The 23,284-nt window shown below is 43.1% G+C and overlaps 1 protein-coding gene across 3 annotated transcripts in view; it reads left to right on the forward strand.

The window, feature by feature from the left end:
• SMAGP (small cell adhesion glycoprotein) overlaps positions 1-23,284 on the forward strand; it is a 53,689-nt gene that overhangs the window by 1,814 nt on the left and 28,591 nt on the right. The gene's annotated exons all lie outside the window — the stretch shown is intronic.

The raw sequence follows: 23,284 nt of genomic DNA on the forward strand, positions 1-23,284 counted from the left end.
GGATGACTATGGGGGTGCATTATACTACAATGGATGACTATGGTGGTGCATTATACTTTTTAGATGACTGGGGGGTGCATTATACTTTATGAGTGACTGGTGGGGGCATTATACTTTATGGGTGACTATGGGGTGCATTATACTTTATGGATGACTATGGGGTGCATTATATTTTATGGATGACTATGGGCTGTGCATTATTACTTCATGGCAGACTATGGGCTGTGCATTAAACTTTATGGAGGACTATGGGCTATGCATTATACTTTATGGAGGACTATGAGCTGTGCATTATACTTTATGGAGGACTAAGAGCTGTGCATTATACTTTATGGATGACTATGGGCTGTGTATTAAACTACTTGGATGACTATGGGCTGTGCAGTATATTATATGGAGGACTATGGGATGCATAATACTATATGAAGGACTATGGGGGTGCATTATACTTTTTCTATGGAGCCCCATGACTTCTATATACACCTCTGGTGAGTATAATGGTTTATTTTCTTCTATACGTTAACGTTCTATATGTTAAAGAACAGCGGCAGAACAGGGGACATATATACCAGGATGGGGGATATATACCAGGATGGGGCCCAGGATAAGGGACATATACTGTGAATGATGCACATACATTTTCAACAGGTGGAAAATTGGGCTAGAGAAAAACAGAGCAAGAGGGATAGATTGGCACCCAACAGAGAGAAGTAAGATCTTAGTTGGAAGGATGGCGATATGAGTCTGTTTCTTGAAATTCTATCCAGTTCTTCCATATTTTATGACTTGGTCTTTAGTGACCAGGGTGGAGGCTATGAAATTTTGGAAAACCATTCTTCAGGGGTTGGAGCATTACTACTTTTCCAATGATAGGGAAGGATGTGTGGCGCCCCTGAGGGTTCGGTCGCCACAGAGGTACTGCACCTCGCCCAGAGGTGTGGTGCCTCCCTTCTCTCAGGTAAGGAGGGAGTGCTGCACGGAACCCCAACACCTACATCCAACACTACACTACTCCAGGCCAGCAGGAGGGGCAAGACGCAATGTAGTTTTCTGCTGAGCCCTGACCCTGGCTGGGGTGGGGGGAACCCAAAGTTAGGGGGAACCAGTAGTGGGTGTGGGTGGAGGAAGTAGTTCATGGGAGCACTCATATAGTAAAGATATAAAAAGAAGCCATCTTAGAATAGAGCAGTGAGTCAGACTAGTAGCTGGAGAACAGTGTGGGAGCGGAGGCTCTGTAGGAGCTCTGCTCCACTGCAAAGGGGCTCAGGACTGAGGCCCAGTAGGGGAGCAGGGAGTAGGCTCCGATTTACAGAAGGGATCCTAGGGGGTACGGCGAGTGCTGGCGGCACCCGTACACCCTGAACCTGCCAGGTGTCAGGAGGATCTAGGCCGCAAGAAGGGGACCGGCCCCTGGCCCAGTCGTGCAGCTTCAAGCCTCGGCTGGAAAAACCGGAGTCTTCTGACTTTTATAGCAGGAGCCAAACTCTCACTTCAATCCAAGTAAGGTCGAGCAGGTCTGAGCAACTCCGACGGACAGGGGGGACCTCGCAGCACCCGAATAGGATTCACAGTGAGAAGCGCAGGGCAGGAGGGAGTAAAGACTCAGCGTGAAGTCGGTCTAGGAAGGTACATATGAAAGTGGGGTTCCGCCAGGTACACCTGAGCTGCCTGAGGAAGGACTGAACCCCTGCCCGGTGAATGCAGTGCGACGCGGGAGGCTTGCACCAGTACTGTGCACCTGAGGAACTTAAACGGAACTGTGAGTAAACTCGGATGACTGCACTTAACCGCCTCCGCTCCTTTATTTCGCCAGTGCCATTCTCCTCCCCGCACTACAACGCCCAGCGCACCTCCATTAATCTACACTGCCCTGAGGCCTGCTCCACCTGTGGGGAGTCGTTCCATCACAAGCTGCCCTACCACCTGCCTCAGAGGACTGTTGCAGCGCTGGTGATCCTCACCCGACACCACAGGTGGCGTCACGAAAAATACCGACAAATCCCCTATAAATATCCCCCTTTTTGCACTGACCGCCCTGGGTCACGGACCGGGCCAGCCACCATGATATCCCCCGGCAACCAGAGGCCTGGCTGCCGAGTACCCCACGGCCCTGGGGGCGCGTCAGATGTTTTTAGCTGCTTAAATCAAGTAACTCTCAAATGATTTTTTAAATTTGGGAATGCTCAACTGAATGAAAAATAGCAGTAGGGCTTTATCTCTGTCATCTATGGGGTAAAGACTTAAGCCCAAAACTCCTGTGTTAGCGGGCAGCTCCACCATATATGAGTCATCTGCCCCTCTCTTCTCGTACACCTCCAACATTGGGATAAAGATGACTCTTGGGCTTTGATCGCAATTGAGGATTTATGGAGAAGCGTAAATCATTTAGATTACTGTGATTTGTCAAATGATTTGTCAAGTTCAATTTCCCAAGTGAAAGGAGTGGATATCCTGTTGATGCTTGGTTGATGAGATATCCAAAAAGCAAGAGTATGGAGTGTGTGAGGGGGGAAGACAACACACACCGTCTTTCAAAACCTGAAAGGTCTCTATGTCAAAGTATGTCTTTCTTAACGGAGAAAAAAAGTGTTAAAACTGCATATAATTGTTATTAAATAAGCTGTCTAAAAGAAACAGAGATTTATTTGATAAGAAATGAGTGAAATTAATGGGTTCATAATTATTGCGGCTTAATAAATTGTTGAATAACCTGGTGGAAATGGTTTGAAATGTTGTAAATAAGGTAGTTCTGAGAGTCATGGATATTGGAGGATGTGGGTAGAATGGTGAGGGCCCTTGAGCACATATATTGAGACATCTGAACCCATAGTTTTTTCAGGGATTTATGATGTACAATAAGAATAAAATTGTGGCAGAGTGTTCACCAGAAAAATCAATGTAAATACTGCTATACCCAAAAAAGACAAAAGTATTCTAGGAGTGATACCTTTATTGGCTAACCAGAAAAATTATATTTGCAAGCTTTCAGAGCACAGAGGCGCCTTCATCGGGCAGGTTTACAAATGAACGACTGAGTTTACAGAACAACATTTAAGATATGTTACAACAGGACATTTGTGCATGGGAAAGATGGGGTGATGCCTCCTAAAGATTAGCCAAAGTAATAAAATTAAGGTTTTTGTTACAAATGAAGAGGTGGTGGGTGTGAGAGCTTAGTGTGGGACTTCATGGAGTTATGGAAAAAGTCTAAGACTCGGGCATGTACCACTGCTGTAAATTGTTTCCTACAGTCTCGAAGACCTAGGTAACTTTTTTTGTTAGTTCTTATCAAGGAGGCCCAGCTTAGATGGGGGTCTCTGTTTTCCTATATGAATTTACAGAAAAGACAGAACAGAGTACAATAGAAATGGACGGGTATTGAAACAGGTATGGTGTGGAAAAGATGTTGTGAAGGACCTGCCATGACGTCATTGAGTCATGTGACCTGTCACATGACTCAATGACATCACCGCAGGTCCTTCACACCACCGCGAGCCGCCCAAGACACCGGATGCAGCAGAGAAAACACCGGGAGGACATCGGAAGGTGAGTATAATCTTTTTTTTTTTTTACCATTCTTATTCTTTTTTTTTTAACTAACTTGGTCACACTACTATAAATCCATGCCGGTTGCATGGATTTATATAGTGTGAACAAGTTGTCAAGCACTTTTCCAAGTGATGCTAAAATCGCTTGGAAAAGCGTTTGATAACCCGCATGCAGAAATGCATGCAAAAACGCTTGACAAACGCTTCTACCTGGCGGGTAAAACGCATGTAAAAACTGCATGCGTTTTTACTGCCAGGGAGAAGCGGAAAAAATATGCAGCATTTCTGCATCGTGGGCACTTAGCCTTAATCCATTTTTTGAGAAATAAACCTGTTGGTTAAAGGCAGGTCATATGTTTTGAGTACATAGCCAGGTATCAAAAACACACCCTAAAAACCTGTGTTATTTGGCACTGTGGTTTATTGAAGTGATATTGATTGTGTAAAGAAGACACACAGTTTAGTTTGTTTATCACATTGCTTAGAAAGAAAGAATATTTGTTTTAGAGGATAAACACTGCATATGTTCTCCATATTCTGAGCTTCTATTCTTAAAGAACGTGTCTCTTAAATACCGCTTTTCTTTATGTTTTAGAACAATACTGTATATTATTCAGTACATATTGCAAGGCAGCTACCGATATATAGTTGATGGGAGGTACAGTATGTGTCACAGAGATGGTTGTCATCTGTGATGTAATCCTGGAGTGTTGCTCTAGTGCACATAGCACTAAGAGGACTGTTTGGTGCATCCGGGCCGAGGTTTTATGGGCAGCCTGAGAGACGGGAAGGTCGGGCTGCCCACATACCTCACATCTGGGTGTGGTTAAGAGGTTATAATGGAGTCCGTTGTTTGACACATAGTCTGTGTGTGTGGAGGAAAAAGGCCTCCTGTGTGATATCTAGACTGAGCCAGTGTACTGGACGCTACCCAGCCTATGTGCCCACAGGACTGGCTAGCCAGAGACTTTGTCTAAATAACTGTTTTCTTTGTTTTGCCTGCACTGAAGGCTGTTTATTTTCCCTTTTGTTTGTGGATGGTTTATGGAGCAATAAACTGACTTGGACATTTATAGGGAATGTGTCACCCCCTGGGACTTTTCAGACCGCTAATATGGGCATACAGGTGATAGAAATGTGAACCTATACTTACCTGTATGGCCCATATTAGGGGTTTGGTTGCTGTGTAATAGCTTTTTTATAAAATTACTTCTGCTAAGCTTCGCATCCCCCGGAAGCCAAGAAACGTCAAGAAATGCCCACCTACTAGCCCTGTTTCCATACTCACCCCACCTCCCCTGCACGTCACAGGGTCCTGTAACATGCAGTTCCTGGCCGGATCACGCGCCTTCGCTGTTTCCTCTGTACGGACGGCGCTCTTCTTCCTGCCATCTGTGTAGCATTGGGCAGCAGGAAACTTGTGCGCAGGCGCTGGAAAGGCAGAGTGACTCACCGGTTAATATGGGCCATACAGGTAAGTATAGATTGACATTTCTATCACCTGTATTCCCATATTAGCAGTCTGAAAAGTCCCAGGGAGTGACAGATTTCCTTTAAACGGAACGGTTTATTTAGTGTCCATACACCAGTGAAGAAACAAAAGTAACAGCCTTTTCCTGGCACAAAAAGGAATAACAGAACAAAGCTCAAAATAACAAGTCCATGCAGCACGGCTTCAGCCGTTTAAACAAAGTGCTTTTTCTCTGCCTCCTGCAGAGTCTGAGCGGCACATGCAAGGTCTGCTAACCTTGCCCAACACACACAGAATGACTGAGACAGGCGCAGCTGTCTTAAATCAGCCTTCCAAGACCTGGACTGGAGGTAAGTGAGCAGCTGTTCCCCCCCAGCTCTTTCAGCTGCTCGTAAAACCCGGCCCTGTAATCCGGGCCCATTAACCACTTTGCGCCAGAGCCTGTTTTTGCCTTCGTGACCAGGCCAATTTTTTCAATACTGACCACTGTCACTTTATGAAGTAATTACTCGGGAACGCTTCAACGGATTCCCCTGATTCTGAGAATGTTTTTTCGTGACATATTGTACTTCATGATAGTGGTAACATTTCTTCGATATCACTTGCGTTTATTTGTGAAAAAATTGGAAATTTGGCGAAAATTTTGAAAATTTAGCAATTTTCAAACTTTGAATTTTCAGGCCCTTAAATCAGAGAGCTATGTCACACAAAATAGTTCATAAATAACATTTCACACATGTCTACTTTACATCAGCACAATTTTGAAACCAAAATTTTTTTTTGCTAGGGAGCTATAAGGGTTAAAAGTTGACCAGCGATTTCTCATTTTTCCAACAAAATTTACAAAAACATTTTTTTAGGGACCACATCTTATTTGAAGTGACTATGAGGGGCCTTTATGACAGAAAATACCCAAAAGTGACACCATTCTAAAAACTGTACCCCTCAAGGTGCTCAAAACCACATTCAAGAAGTTTATTAACCCTTCAGGTGTTTCACGGGAATTTTTGGAATGTGGAAGAAAACAATGAACATTTAACTTTTTTTCACAAAAATGTTACTTTAGACCCAATTTTTTTATTTTCACAAGGGTAACAGGAAAAAATGGACTACAAAATGTGTAGTGCAATTCTCATAAGCGCGCTGATACCCCATATGTGAGGGAAAACCACTGTTTGGGTGCACTGCAAGGTTCGGAAGGGAAGTAGCGCCATTAGACTTTTTGAATGTAAAATTTGTTTGAATAATTAGCGGATGTCATGTTGCGTTTGGAGAGCTCCTGATGTGCCTAAACAGTGGAAGCCCCCCACAAGTGACACCGTTTTGGAAACTAGACCCCTTAGGGAACTTATCTAGATGTGTGGTGAGCACCTTGCACCCCCAGGTGCTTCACAGAAGTTTATAATATTGAGCCGTAAAAATAAAATTTTCAAATTTTTCCCACAAAAAATGTTTTTCATCCCCTAATTTTGCATTATCATAAGGATAACAGGAGAAATTGCACCATGAAATTTGTTGTGCAATTTCTCCTGAGTACGCCAATACCCCATATGTGGGGGAAAACCACTGCTTTGGTGTACGGCAGGGTTCGGAAGAGAAAGGAGCGCTATGTTGGCTGGGATAGGTTGCAGACACCATGTCACATTTGAAGAGTCGCTGACATGCCGAAACAGCAGAAACCCCCACAAGTGACCCCATTTTGTAAACTAAAATTCATCTAGGGAAGTAGTGAGTATTTTTTAATTTTTACATTTATACCATTGGGCAGTGAAGAAAACATAATTATATTTTTACCACAAAAAATGTTTACCCTCAGATTTTACATTTTCACACAGGGCAATGGGTAAAAATGGTGCCGAAATGTGTCACACAATTTCTTCTAAAAGTGGCAATACCCCATATGTGGCTGTATCGTACCGCTTAGCCATATGGCGAGATCTGGAAGGGACGGAGCGCTATTTGATAATTGGAGAACAAATTATTGTAGAATAGGCATTTGGATTTGGGAGCACAACATTTTCTGAATTTCTTTTGGGGGGTAAGGGCCATTTCGCTTTTCCAGAGCCTTTCTGCTACCAGTAACTTGGAAGTCCCTTATATTTTTAACAGATAACGGACCTAAGTGGGGACTAGCTTTTTTTGAGGACTGAGTTGAAGGTTTTATTGGGAACATTTTACGTAACATTTATCCGGCGCTCTAGGCTGAGCACTTACATCGGGGTTTCCATCTAAATTTCCAAGTGATGTAATTCAGATGAAACCCCTGTGGGATCCATTCACTGTAATGAGGCAGCAGAGTTACTCTGGACTCCGTCTGGCCTCTGTTTAGCGGTGTCCTTTTTTTCAGAAGTGCACAAAACTGTGGCCAACCGTACTTTTATGCACGCCTAAAAAGACTGACACCGTGGGATCACAGGCCAGAAGGCATCCACAGTGCCTATATCTGCCTCATTACAGGGAATCTTCTGCAGTGGGTTCCATCTGAATCACGTATTTCAGAGATTTACACGGAAACTCTGGTGTAAGTGCTCAGCGCAGAGCGCAGGATAAATGTGAGCAGAGCCTTACTGCGATCTTTGGGAGACATAATAAACAAATCAGTAGCAGGTGAAGAATTGGTTTTATTTATTTTTTACGCCATTCCTCGTGCGGTATAAGTGATGAGATTACTTTATTCTTCGGGTCGGTGCGATTACAGAGATACCAGATTTATATCGGGTTTTTATGACTGACAGCTGTCACACACTAAAAGACGCTTTTTTTGCAAAATCTAGTTTTTGCATCGCCATATTTTGAGAGCTATAATTTTTCTGTATTTCGGCCGACAGAGTCATGTGATGGCTTGTTTTTTGCGGGATTAGTTGACATTTTTATTGGTGCCATTTTTGGGTACGTGACATTTTTTGATCGCTTTCTATTCTGTTTTTTGGGAGGTAAAATTAACAAAAACCAACAATTCAGAAATTGTTTTATGAGGGGTTTTTTTATGCCGTTCAGCGTGTGGTAAAAATGATAAGGCAGCATTATTCTTCGTGTCAGTACGTTTACAGTTATACTACATTTACCGTACATTTTTTTTATGTTTTGGCGCTTTTACACAATAAAACAATTTTATAGAAAAAATATTTTTTTTGCATCGCTTTATTCTGAGAGCTATAACTTTTTTATTTTTTGGCTGATGGAGCTGTATGGTGGCTTTTTTTTTGCGGAACAAGATGACGTTTTCAGCGGTACCATTTTTATTTCCATTTTGCTTTTTGATAGCATTTTTTTCCACTTTTTATTTGGAGATATGATGAAAAAGCATAGTTTTTTGCTCCGTTTTTTATTTATTTTTAATACGGTGTGCACAGAAGGAGTTAATTAGTGTGACAGTTTTATAGATCGGGTTGTTTCGGACGCGGCGATACCAAATATGTGTACTTTTTTTGTTTTTGCATAAATATACGGATTTATTGGTTTAATATTTTATTTATTTATTTTTATTTATTTTGTGATTTTTTTTTTAACAGTTTGAAAACATTTTTTAGACTTTTTTTTTACATTTTTACTTAGTCCTGTATGGGACATTAATTTTTATTTTTCTAATCACTGTTCTCATGCAATGCAATAGACATGTATTGCATTGCTTGAGAGCTTTGCTGACAGTTTCACACTGTCTGTCTCCTGCTAGACTTCAGCTGCAGGCTGAGTCTAGCAGGACACCGTACATGGCAGACCCGGAGGCAGTCATGTGACCTCAGGCTGCCATGACAACGGCAGGTCCTGTCAGACATCAGGGGGCCGTCGGAGAGGTAAGTGGACGACCCCCTCTCCTCTCACTATCTTCTAAATGCCGCGATCGCTATAGATCATGGCATCTAGAAGATAGCAAAGGGTTAACATCATTGGGACCTGATCCAATCAGGTCCCGATGATGTCACCTGTCAGAGCTGTCGCTCTGCACCGCACCCGCAGCGCTTGCAGGACCCTGGGGGTCCTGAGGGCTGGGGGAACACCGACCGTTAATAAACGTCGGCGCTGCACAGAGCCCAGACAGCGCCGACGTTTATGTACAGTGGGCGGTCTGGAAGCGGTTAAATTCCTCTATGTGTGCTGGAGCCTGCTTCTCCGGGTCCTACATCACTTAAGCTTGGCACTTCGGGGACACATACCTCCCGTCCACGACTTGTCCGGCAGCCACCTTACAATATATATTTATATATATATATATTATGTGCTACTTTAGTTTTTTTTCTATATATAAGACTATGTTCACACTACCTTTTAGAGCTTATGTTGCGGTTCCTCAATATTTCCCAATTAGTTCCTCACCATCATATTGTCACGGGTGTGTCAGAGGTGGCAGACAGTCGTCCTGCAGTGGGTTGCAGGAAATCTCTACATTTGGCATTGCAGATGGCTCCTTAGATAAGAGGCTGTCTTTAGGACCGAGCGGCTACCTCTCTCTTGCTAATTAGCTCTCTGACCTGGGTGTATATATACCTGATGTGTCTGAGGGGGAGTTGCCGGTTATACTCATTTCTACTTGTGAAGCTTAGCAGGAGGAGTACTTCATCCTCTCTGTAGCTTGAGGCCATGTGCTTATTAGGAGTTCATCTAAAGCTAAGCCGTTTTCCCCTTGTTTTGTCTACCCTTGTTGTCTATAGAGTTTAGCGGAAGTTGACTAGTGCTCATCTCGTCCCATCCCTAGCCGTAGCCATACGCCAGGGAGAGTAGGGCGAAGCACGCGTGCGGCGATTTCTGAAGATGCAATATAGGGACACTAGTTGAGACAAGGTGACGCCAGATCAGACTAGGAGGTCTCCACTTCCCCCTTTCCCTAGTGTCTGGGCTCCCTTTCTATTTTCCCTCTGTGTTGCACTAAGTCTTTCCCACACCTGGCATGAGATTATAACTGGCTAAGCACGTTTTGAAAAGGCAAAAGAAAAAAAAGGGAACTGACATTTTTTTTGGGGGGGGGGTGTTTTGTGTGTTTTTGGGTGTGCACCTTTTTTTTTCCTTTCTCCCTTGGGTATGGGTTCAGTTGCAGAGCTTTCAGAGCGACTGCACAGGTTATTTGTGGAGGTGAATGACTTCCGTGGTGAGGTACAGCAGCAGCATCATCGGTTACAGGTCACCAATATGGGGGTCTCTGCAGGTATTCAGGAGGTAGGGACAAGTTTTTTGTATTTAAGGAGGCATGCAAATTGTATTTTAAACTTCATCCCTACTCCTCCGGTAATGAGGAGCAACGGGTTGGTATTGTGATCTCTCTATTGTAGAGTGATCCTCAGTCATGGGCGTTTTCGTTACCGCAGGACTCGGTTTGACTCCAATCTATGGAGGGTTTTTTCGGAGCTCTGGCCCTCATCTATGATGACCCTGACCGACTCGCCTTGGCTAAGTCTAGGCTACGTCGCCTTCAGCAGGGGATTCGGTCAGTGGAAACATACAGTTCGGAATTCCGTAGATGGGCAACGGATTCCAAATGGAATGACTCAGCCCTGCTTGTGGTATTTGTGCGCGTTCTAAGGTTTCTGGGGGTGAACCAGTACTGGGGGAGGACCCCATGCAGTTAGGGGGTGTCTCTACATCATTCATCTCCCCGGAGATTTGCAAGAAAAAAGGCATATGTTTTTTTTGTGGGAAAAAGGGACACTTTGTTGGGACCTGTCCTTCAATTCCTAAACAAAAAGAGACTCGATTAACTCTCGGTAGTCTGGAGTTGGATAAACAAGGAGTTCATTTGTGGCCAAACTGCAGTTCCCACTTTGTCCTGACAGCAGAGGTGGTGCTAGAGAGCAAAACCGAGAAAATTTCTGTGTTTGTTGACAGTGGAGTCCGAGTCAGCATGGTTTTTGCTGAGTTTGTGAAAACTCATGGTCTTACTTCCTGTGCTTTAGCTGAACCTATTCCCATCTTTGATATTGACTCGGCACCACTTGCACAGAAAGCATTTACTCAGATTGTCCATAATGTAAAACTGAGGGTGGGGTCAGTTCATTGTGAAATCATCCCTTGCTATGTTCTGGACAATCTTTCAACTCCGATTGCCTTTGGTATACCTTGGCTTGTTAAATATAATCCGTTGGTGGATTCGCAAACCGGGGAGATTATTGAAAAGGGAGATTACAGCCATGAGAACTGTCTAGATATTTCCCTTGCTACAGTCTCTATGGAACTATTACCTGCTTTTCTGTCAGGTTTTGAGGACGTTTTTTCTGAGAAGGGGTGTCAGGATTTGCCTCCTCATCGTGCTTATGACTGTCCTAACCTGACCCCCGGAGCTAAACTACCGAAGTCCAGACTGTATAATCTTTCTGGTCCTGAGAGACAAGCCATGAAGGATTTCATTGCGGAAAGTCTGAGGAAGGGACATATCAGACCCTCATCTTTGCCCGTGGTGGCAGGGTTCTTGTTTGTGAAGAAAAAAGATGGCGGTCTACATCCCTGTTTAGATTACTGGGAATTAAATCAAATTACCATCCATGATCCATACCCTCTTCCTCTGATTCCTGATTTATTCAGCCAGGTTGTTGGAGCTAAGGTATTCTCCAAGTTGGATTTAAGGGGAGCCTAAAATCTGGTTAGAATCAGAGAAGGGGACGAATGGAAGACACAGTTCAATACCCCGGAAGGACATTTTGAGTCTGGTTATGCCTTTTGGTTTGACCAATGCACCTGCGGAATTCCAGCATTTCATAAATGATATTTTCCATCATTTGGTGGGGAGGTTTGTGGTGGTCTATCTGGATGATATTTTGGTTTATTCACCTGATTTTGAAACTTATCGGGGGCATGTTAAGGAGGTCCTTCAGATATTAAGGGATAACAAACTTTATGCCAAACTAGAAAAATGTGTTTTCACTGTTCAGGAGGTGCAGTTTTTGGGGTACTTGTTGTCATCTTCAAGTTTTCATATGGATCCGGAGAAGATCCGTGCAGTATTTGACTGGGAACGTCCCAAGAACCTGAAGGCTCTACAACGTTTTCTGGGCTTTACTAATTTTTACAGGAAATTCATCCAAAATGACTCTGTTATAGTGAAACCCCTTACTGACATGACTAAGAAGGGGTCTTATTTTTCCAAATGGTCGGATGCTTCCCTCCAGACTTTTTCTTCCTTAAAGAATCATTTTGCCACAGCAACTATACTCAGTTAACCCAATGTTTCTCAACCCTTTATTGTGGAGGTCGATGCTTTGGATGTCGGGATTGCGGCTGTGTTGTCTCAGGGTTCGTCCCCTGGTAAATGGCGTCCATACGCCTTCTTTTCTAAAAAATTGTCTTCGGCTGAGAGAAATTATGACGTGGGTAATAGGGAACTTTTGGCGATCAAATTGGCGTTCAAGGAATGGCGACATTGGTTGGAGGGGGCTGTCCATTCTATTACTGTTATTACTGACCATAAGAACCGGTCATATCTCCAGTCAGCTAAACGTCTCAACCCTAGGCAAGCCAGATGGTCCCTGTTTTTAACTAGGTTTAATTTTGTTGTCACTTTTCGTCCAGGGATCAAAAATGTCAAGGCTGATGCTTTGTCCCAGAGTTTCCCTGGTGGTGGTGACCATAAGAACCCTGCCCTGATATTACAGAAAGGTGTAGTCATTTCGGATCTTTATCTTGAACTGGAGGGTGAGGTGTTGGAGGCTCAGGGGGACGCCCCTGCCTCCTGCACTTCAGGAAAGTTATTTGTACCATCTGATCTGCGCCGAAGAGTAATCAAGGATCATCATAACTCTGTGCTTGCTGTGCATTCAGGTGGTAAGGCAACCGCGGACCTCCTCTCTGGTCGTTTTTGGTGGCCAGGGTTGCAGTGGGATGTAGTTGAACATGTAGCTGCTTGTAGTATTTGCGCGCGTTCTAAGGTTTTGCATACCTGTCCGTCTGGTACTCTTCTTCTGCTACCTATCCCTAGTAGGCCATGGACACACTTGTCCATGGATATTATTACTGACCTACCAGTTTCTGCAGCCAAAATGTTGTGGTTTTGGTCGTAGTAGATAGGTTAAGTAAAATGGTTCACTTCGTCGCATTATCTGTACTTCCCAATGACAAGATACTCAATTGTTTATAAATTAGATTGTGAAGCTTCATGGGGTTCCCTCTGATGTGGTGTCTGATTGGGGAACCCAGTTTGTTTCCAAGTTCTGGAAGGCATTCTGTTCTCGACTGGGGGTGCAGCTGTCCTTTTCCTCTACCTTCCACCCTCAGCCGAATGGTCAGACTGAGCGTGTCAATCAGAACTTGGAGACATACCTCAGGTATTTCATCTCCAAATATCAGGAGGATTGGGCACCCTACTTACCGCTGGCAGAGTTTGCCATCAATAATCATCATCAAGAATCCACTGGCAGGTCACCGTTCTTTGGTGTATATGTTAATCATCCACAGTTTGATACCTTCAGTGGGGGAGGAGCTTCAAGAGTTCCTGAGAAGGAACGGTTTGCTTCGTCACTCTCCTCTGTATGGCAGGGTGTTCTGTGTAATTTAAAGACCATGGGAGACAGGTATAAACGTATGGCTGACAGAAAACGATTGCCAGGTGGAGCTCTCTGCCCTTTACTGATCCAGCCTCTGGTTAATCCATCTGGCCCATCAAGAGTCACTCTCATTTCATCAGTCCATAAAACCTTTGAAAAATCAGTCTTAAGATATTTCTTGGCCCATTCTTGACATTTTATCTTATGTTTCTTGTTCAAAGGTGGTCGTTTTTCAGCCTTCCTAACCTTGGCCATGTCCCTGAGTATCACACACCTTGTGCTTTTTGATACTCCAGTAACGTTGCAGCTCTGAAATATGGCAAAACTGGTGGCGAATGGCATCTTGGCAGCTTCACGCTTGATTTTCCTCAATTCATGGGCAGTTATTTTGCGCCTTTTTTGGCCAACACGCATCTTGCGACCCTGTTGGCTATTTGCCATGAAACGCTTGATTGTTCGGTGATTACGCTTCAAAAGTTTGGAAATTTCAAGACTGCTGCATCCCTCTGCAAGACATCTCACAATTTTGGACTTTTCAGAGCCCGTCAAATCTCTCTTCTGACCCATTTTGCCAAAGGAAAGGAAGTTGCCTAATAATTAAGCACACCTTATATAGGGTATTGATGTCATTAGTCAACAACCCTCCTCATTACAGAGATGCACATCACCAGATTGGTAGTTAATTGGTAACTTAATTGGTAGTTGGCTGCTCTCAAGCCTATGCAGCTTGGAGTAGGACAACATGTATAAAAAGTATCATGTGATCAAAATACTCGTTTGCCTAATAATTCTGCACACAGTGTATACCTGGTGTGTCTGAGAGGGAGTCGCTGGTTATACTCATTTCTACTTGTGAAGCTTAGCAGGAGCAGTACGTCCTCTCTGTAGCTTGAGGCCGTGTGCTTATTTGGAGTTTATCTAAAGCTAAGTCGTTTTCCCCCTGTTTTGTCTACCCTTGTTGTCTATAGCATTTAGCGGAGGTTGACTAGTGCTCATCTCCTCCCATCCCTAGCCGCAGCCATACGCTAGGGAGAGTAGGGCGAGGCACGCGTGCGGCGATTGCTGAAGTGGCAATATAGGGACGCTAGTTGAGACAGGGTGACGCCAGATCAGACTAGGAGGTCTCCACTTCCCCCTTTTCCTAGTGTCTGGTCTCCACTTCCCCCCTTTCCCTAGTGTCTGGGCTCCCTTTTCCACACCTGGTGTGACACATACCAGCTCAATCTTTTGAACTCATTCAGAGATAGACAAACCCATTAATTAATTGTTCATAAAGGGGTTATCCCTTGTGACGATACAACTTAAAATCTTAATTAAGCCGACGATTAGATTTGTTAATCCAAGAGAAATACCTTATTGTGTTTCATTAGAGATTGCTGGCTGTGTTTTATTAATGTTCTGCTTGCTCATCAGTTTATGTACACTAATTTAACTCGTAAAGTGTCCAGCATTCCACTAATCTCATTAAAGAACACCAATCATAAATGGGTAGTATAAATCACACCATGTGTGTAGATATAGGTATGATATGTACATTTTATTAATTACTACCCTATATGGACTAAATGCGACTCCATCGCCAAATATAGAACTACCAGAGAAAAAAGCGAAGACCGAATCAACACTTCTATAGCAAAAAATGGTCAATATTTATTATGATACAAAGATCAGACATATACAAAGGTCAGTACAATATTATAAAAAAGGACAATAAAATCAATAACAGCCCTCTCTACATGTGACTCCACACAGGGACCCATAATATAGGTAATCCATGGCAGACCCAGATCCTATGTATTTAGTTTTATTATATCATATCTGCTATATATATATAACACACATAAGCATTAAAATGGATACTATATATGCTGATTACCCTCACTGCTGTATAGTGGAAACCAGTAGAAGTCATTTACCATATCACCCTCCTATTATCTACTATTATTGTCATGTGCGGTGCACTAGATGAATAGAGGGAACATAAATGTCCCCATTGTATGCTTACCGCAGCTCTCCAGTGTCCAAATGTAATCACCAGGGGGCAATAGCACTGTTAGGGGTCCATAATGGGGAGGCACATGTCGAGAGAGACGCCCCTACGCGCGTTTCGGCTGTTCCCTTCGTCATTAGTATCGTCTAGGCCCATTGGGTAAGTGTTGAAAGAAGATCCGGCAGAGCCTTCACCACAGGGAGTCTCAGATATAGACCCTGGTGGTGCAATCGAACTAAGAGAGATACCTCCACTAATGCACACTTAGGTTTGGGAGGGTGGGGTGAGGGCAGTTCTGCCATTCAGGGGGCTGAGCCCAGAGAAGCAGAAGGGACATGTGTTTTTGTAGCAGTCAGATTTGGTAAGCAGAATCAAGGAGGATCAGAAAGACTTTACAAGGAGAATGAAAGACATCCTTCAGGACAGCAGATGGATTGCATGGCATTACCCAAAGAGACACAGATTTGTATTCTACATGATTCTAGTCTAAGGGTATTTCCCTGACTGGAAAGATACGAATTTGCTCCATTTGACCATCAGAGAGACCATGCATATGTTGTTTGGGGTTGCCAGGAGGGACCCACCGGTCGCCTGCAACCCACGGAGACATTCGGAGAGGCCAGATTGTGACTCACCGGTCATCTGGCCCTATGGAAACTCTCAGAGAGGCCAGGGTGGGACCCTCGGGTCTCCTGGCCTTGTACCTCAGACTGCTAGATTCCTAAGCTTGCCGCTACCTCCTCTCTCTGGGGGCCCGCCAGAAGTGGGGGGCCACAGGTTGAGGTAGTCAGCCCTGGAAGTCTACAAAGTCGCAGCTGTTCTATCTCAAGCAGGCGGAGAAGGAAGGGTGAGACTGTGTAATGTTAAACCATCTTGGGTATTTGCTGGGACTGTTCTATGTGTTTATTGTCCGCTTTGTGCTTCAATAAAGTATTGCCACGCTGTTTTACCCTCACCCTGTGTTGTCTGAGTAGCGTTACGCCCACGGAAGACCCCGGGTCTTCACATATTGGTGGCAGCGGTGGGATACTACTCAGCCCAGCAGAGCTGGGGGAGCTGCAGGCGACTGGTGTTCGCTCACACCGTCCAAAGGGCTTCACAACCAGGGAGGCATGTAGACAGACCCAGCAGACCATAGGTGAGGCATACACAGCGGGTTTCGGATGCTATCATGTCCAACCCCACCAGTCCGGCCTTGGGAGGAAGACTGGAGAGGATATACAGCGGCAACAAGATACGGCAACTACAGGAGCTATGCCAACTTCAAAGGATTGAATACCAGGCCACCGACACTGATCGGATTTAATTCAGGAACCACAGGATGCTGAGGACGGCATGTGTGGATGCGATGGATACCAGTCTGTTTTCTTCAATTATGTGTGGAGTTTATTCGCAAGAAAGACATGGAATATGCTCTGAGGAAACTGGATGATGCAAAATTTTGTTCTCATGAAGGGAAGACTTCTTACATTCGTGTCTGTGTTTAAAGGCATGCTGATGGACTGTCTCCAATAAGTGAAGAAGGATGATTGGGATCCTATCATGTCTGGCTAATTAAGATTGGGGGAGCAATGTGACAATACAACTTAAAATCTTAATTAGCCAGACGATTAGATTTGTTAATCCAAGAGAAATACCTTATTGTGTTTTATTAGAGATTGCTGGCTGTGTTTTATTAATGTTCTGCTTGCTCGTCAGTTTATGTACACTAATTTAACTTGTAAAGTATCCAGCATTCCACTAATCTCATTAGTATCTCAGGAGCCTCTAACCATTGTTCAAAAATCGCCTAGGCCCATTGTGTAAGTGTTGAAAGAAGATCCGGCGGAGCCTTCACCACAGGGAGTCTCACATGTAGACACAGGTGATGCAGTCGACCTGAGAAAGATACCAGCATTAATGTACACTTAGCTTTTGGGGGGGGTGAGGGCAGTTCTGCCATTCAGGGGGCAGAGCCCAGAGAAGCAGAAGGGACATGTGTTTTTGTAGCAGTCAGACTTGGGAAGCAGAATCAAGGAGGATCAGAGAGACTTTACAAGGAGAATGAAAGACATCCTTCAGGACAGCAGATGGCTTGCATAGCATTACCCAAAGAGACACAGATTTGTATTCTACATGATTCTAGTCTAAGGGTATTGGCCCTGACTGGAAAGATAAGAATTTGCTCCATTTGACCATCAGAGAGACCATGGATATGTTGTTTGGGGTTGCCAGGAGGGACCCACCGGTCGCCTGCAAACCACAGAGACATTCAGAGAGGCCAGATTGTGACCCACCAGTCATCTGGCCCCATGAAAACTCTCAGAGAGGCCAAGGTGGGACCCTCGGGTCTCCTGGCCTTGTATCTCGATGTACTGCTAGCTTCCTAAGCTTCTGCTACCTCCTCTCTGTGGAGGACCGCCAGAAGCGGGGGGCCTCGGGTTGAGGTAGTCGGCCCTGGAAGTCTACAAAGTCGCAGCTGTTCTATCCCAGGCGGGTGGAGAAGGAAGAGTGAGACTGTGTAATATTGTACCATCTTGGGTATTTGCTGGGACTGTTCTATGTGCCTATTGTCAGCTTTGTGGTTCAATAAAGTATTGCCACGCCATATTTCCTTCTCCCTATGTTGTCTGAGTAGTGTTATGCCCACAGAAGACCCCGGGTCTCCATATCCCTCAAAGAACATCTGCCACTTATCTGTGTCACTTATCTATAGTCTTAACAAACGCCCCACACAAAACCCCCCAAAAAATTGTGCAAGGAGGAACAGGAGACTAGAGACCTCACTACCAGTGAATGTGCTGGGGTGGGACCACAATGATTTAAAAAGTATCACTTAACCTGTGGTGTCCAGACCAGTGAGCATACACCTGACCTTGAACGTATGCAAATATGAACTTCTTCTGTAATGTAGCATACTTCTTAGGTTTTGGGTTTCCTGACCTGAGCCAACAGGTATTATACATGAATTCGAGGCTGTTAGTGTGGGTCAGGAAACCTGCAGCCAGTCTGAAAACCGCGGCCCATATATGGACCTTGAAAAGCGGGAGTATGACGCCAACCTATGATGTATACTAACTTACAGAAAAAGCCCATTCGGTTCAGGAGATCTGCGGCCATTTTGGAAATGCGAATGTTTGAATTTGACCTAAACCTAAATGTATAGATTAGTGAGAGTATGGCTAACTCATGATGTCTGGATATGGCAAGGGCTAAATGGAAACTTTGGCTGTAGCATTGGTCGTGCAGCAAAATATTGTTTCTCAATGGATTTGTACAGATTATGGGTGACATTAAAGGTAGAAAAAGTTCTGAAGTTATTCTTCTTGGTATGATTTTTTTTTACTTGACAAATAACTGGCAATTTAACAGGGGTGTGTAGACTTTTTATATCCACTGTTTAAGTATTTACTTGAGATACTGACTGTATATAATAAATACTGAAGTTCGGATATGGTCTTCAGTCTGATGATGACTGGTAACAACAACTCCCAGTATCTTAATATTGTTGAATATATATTGGGAGTTGTAGGTTTACATGCCACAAAAGTATATGTGGGGGGGAGGGGGGGGGCGATCTGACATTGCAATTAATTACTGTACTAAGATTTGTTCCATATTCATGAGCTGATGGTGGTTCTGTTGTTCTATTCATGTACTGATAGTGGCTCTGGTGCTGTACTCATGTACTGATGGCAATTTTGGTGATGTACTCATGTACTGGTGGTGGTTCTGGTGCTGTATTCCTTTATTGATTATGGTTATGGTGAAGTATTTATGCACTGATGATGCTTCTGGTAATGTAGTTCTGTACCGATAGTGGTTCTGGTGATGTATTCATGTACTGATGATGGTACTGGTGTTGTAGTTGTGTACTGATAATGGTTCTGGTTATCTAGTCTTGTACTGAACTGATGGTATTTCTGGTGCTGTATTTGTGTACTTATGTTGTTCTGGTGCTGAATTCATGCACTGATGGTGGTTCAGGTGCTATATTCTTATATTGATGGTAGCTCTAGTGCTATATTCATGTACTCAAGACAATTGTGGTGCTGTATTCCTTCATAGGAGACAGTGATTTTTCAAATATACTGCAAATAGTGTGATCAGATGATCACAGGTTCAAGTCTCCTAAGGAGACTAAAAAAATGAATGAATGCAATGAAGGCAACATCCAAAAAAAGAATGACAAATTTGCACTTAATTACAGCTAGCATATATTGCACTGTTGGGAGGATCATCCTTTCAACTCTCAAGTAGCAGGTATGATGAAATAGATCCTGTGTACACAAGCACAATTGACAGAGAATAGAAACCTATCTGACAATATGATATACCAATATGCATATGGTAACCATGTTCAGAAGAAAAAAACTTCAATTGTACCTTAAAATAAGGGGCAGATGGTTATTCAATCAAGGAGACATTCAGGGAAGGCATCACAGAGAAATTGTCCCAGTCCTCTGTGCTCATCCCTAATGCCTCCGTTGATTTGCTTTTGCCCTAACAAGGGCAATACCAACTTTGCCCTAGTAATGCATCACCATAGTTTGTCACTAACATGCTCACAGCACGTTTCTTCAGTTATGACTCGTCAGAAGCTAGTAGTTTATTTGTGAGGACTCACTGAGCTGATTAAGGGTAATCTGAACGCTCTCCAGGTCACCAAACAGCATAATTGTGCAGATATTTGAGGATTTCAGATTTCAGTGGCATCAAAATAATTATGTCAAAAATCTCCCCATACAGTGATTTTCAGCAACAAAACTACCCTGCACTGCAGAATTTAAATCCACAGCATGTCAAATAGAATTTTCATGTCAAGTCTTACCCTTTGAAGTGCAAGTGTCACAAACAGCCATCACCTGCTGGGTATGGGGCGAGCTCACCCCCGTGAGCCACTTGCATACACCTGCTACCGACTTGCGTCATACATGTACGGTGGATGTCGGTAACTGGTTAAATGTGCAGTGTGCACTGAGAATAGGTGCGGTTTTACAGAGCTCTGTTTAGAAATAGAAGAGATTGAGCATGTGCATCACTGCTTTATTCATTGTCTGTGCCAATGAAACTCCTGAAGATAGTACAACCCCTGGCAAAAATTATGGAATCACCGGGCTTGGAGGATGTTCATGCAGTTGTTTAATGTTGTTGAAAAAAAGCAGATCACAGACATGGCACAAAACTAAAGTCATTTCAAATGGCAACTTTAGTTCTTTAAGAAACACTAAAAGAAATCAAGATAAAAAATGTGCTACTCAGTAAGGGTAATTTTTTTCAGACCAAGCAGAGGGAAAAAATTATGGAATCAATCAATTCTGAGGAAAAAAATTATGGAATCACCCTGTAAATTTTCATTTCCAAAACTAACACCTGCATCAAATTAGATCTGCTCGTTAGTCTGCATCTAAAAAGGAGTGATCACACCTTGCAGAGCTGTTGCACCAAGTGGACTGACATGAATCATGGCTCCAACACGAGAGATGTCAATTGAAACAAAGGAGAGGATTATCAAACTCTTAAAAGAAGGTAAATCATGGGAAGGTTGTTAAAGTCGAACAAACTGGTAGACCAAGGAAGACATCAAAGTGTCAAGACCGGAAACTTAAAGCAATATGTCTCCAAAACAGGAAATGCACAACAAAACAAATGAGGAACGAATGGGAGGAAACTGGAGTCAATGTCTGTGACCGAACTGTAAGAAATTGCCTAAAGGAAATGGGATTTACATACAGAAAAGCTAAACATAAGCCATCATTAACACCTAAACAGTAAAAAAACAAGGTTACAATGGGCTAAGGAAAAGCAATCGTGGACTGTGGATGACTGGATGAAAGTCATATTCAGTGATGAATCGCGTATCTGCATTGGGCAAGGTGATGATGCTGGAACTTTTGTTTGGTGCCGTTCCAATGAGATTTATAAAGATGACTGCATGAAGAGAACATGCAAATTTCCACAGTCATTGATGATATGGGGCTGCATGTGAGGTAAAGGCACTGGCAATGGCTGTCATTACATCTTCAATAAATGCCCAAGTCTACATTGATATTTTGCAGTTTTCTTATCCCATCAATTGAAAGGATGTTTGGGGATGATGACATCATTTTTCAAGATGATAATGCATCCTGCCATAGAGCAAAATCTGTGAAAACATTACTTGAAAAAAGACACATAAGGTCAATGTCAAGGCCTGCAAATAGTCCGGATCTCAATCCAATTGTAAATCTTTGGTGGAAGTTGAAGAAAATGGTCCATGACAAGGCTCCAACCTGCAAAGCTGATCTGGCAACAGCAGTCAGAGAAAGTTGGAGCCAGATTGATGAAGAGTACTGTTTGTCACTCATTAAGTCCATGCCTCAGAGACTGCAAGCTGTTATTAAAGCCAGAGATGGTGCAACAAAATACTAGTCATGTATTGGAGTGTTCTTTTGTGTGTTTGTTTTTCATGATTCCATAACTTTTTACTCAGAATTGAATGATTCCATAATTTTTTCCCTCTGCTTGGTCTAAAAAAAATTACCCTTACTGAGTACCACATTTTTTTATCTTGATTTCTTTTAGTGTTTCTTAAAGCCCTAAAGTTGCCATTTAAAATCACTTTAGTTTTGTGCCATGTCTGTGATCTGCTTTTTTTCAACAACATTAAATAACTGAATGAACATCCTCCAAGCCCGGTGATTCCATAATTTTTGCCAGGGGTTGTAGAAACTCATGTTTTAAGATCAGAGGAATTGGAATATTTCTTTACTATCTGCACAGCGCTATACTCCTTGTTCCCAGTCTCATACCCTTGTAGGTGATACTAAGCTCTCCCGTTAAGTGTCATGAAGTAATTGATTCCAGTGTTGCCAGTGTCCCTGCACTGGCTGTAAGAGAGGTTTTACACAAAGAATTTTTGTGATGTATCTTTTGGTGTTTTGGCATATTTTCTTTCTCTTAAGTTAAGTCAATTCAGATGCAAGTTTGACGTCAATAATGCATTTATAATGGACCATTTTTCACCCTCTCGGTGCATTTACAGTTTTTTTTTCCAGACACAGCAGGTACTAGTATTGCATTTTTTTTAAAGAAAGGCCAAAAAAAACACTTGGAAGAAACATATGGCATTTGAAACATTCATAACGAAACAAAAAAAACCAGTGCTTAAATGGTAAAAATGTCGAAATTTTATTACATAGCAAAAATAGATATCAAAACATTAAATGGACATGTATCTATGACAATACAGGTGCAAGGTGCCAAGAGGCACGGCACATTAAGGCATCAACCCCTGATGGTCATTAAACAAAATGAGACTATGAAAACAATGCAGTGTGTTATACATAAGTACAGGCACTAGTAGACTAAATAACAACATTTGAATGTAAATAATCTTTCCAAAGCGACCTTACCAAAGACAAAACAGGAGGACTATAATGCTCTGTGAGGGATGTGGATAAAACAGGACACCTCAGTGGTGGCAAAAAACGACTATTGTTTTCATAATCTCATTTTGTTAAATGACCAACAGGGGTTGATGCCTTAATGTGCCGTGCCTCTTGGCACCTTGCACCTGTTTTGTCATAGATCCGTGTCCATTTAATGTTTTGATATCTATTTTTGCTATTTAATAAAATTTCGACATTTTTACCATTTAAGCTCGGTTTTCTCCTTTATGCTTATGTCTTATCGACCTGGTATATATCTGCTGGCGTGGTACTGACCACATGTCCAGCTGTTGTGCCTTATTATGTATTGGGTCCATTTCTTTCTATTAAAAAAAAACTGTGTGTGAAAGAAACCTTAGGCTAAGTCCACACGTCTAGGCTATACAGCAGAACTGCGATGG

The sequence above is a fragment of the Phyllobates terribilis genome, unplaced genomic scaffold, assembly GCF_046119375.1.
Source record: "Phyllobates terribilis strain yellow unplaced genomic scaffold, ASM4611937v1 Scaffold_2__4_contigs__length_985480577, whole genome shotgun sequence".
Taxonomy (NCBI): Eukaryota; Metazoa; Chordata; class Amphibia; order Anura; family Dendrobatidae; genus Phyllobates; species Phyllobates terribilis.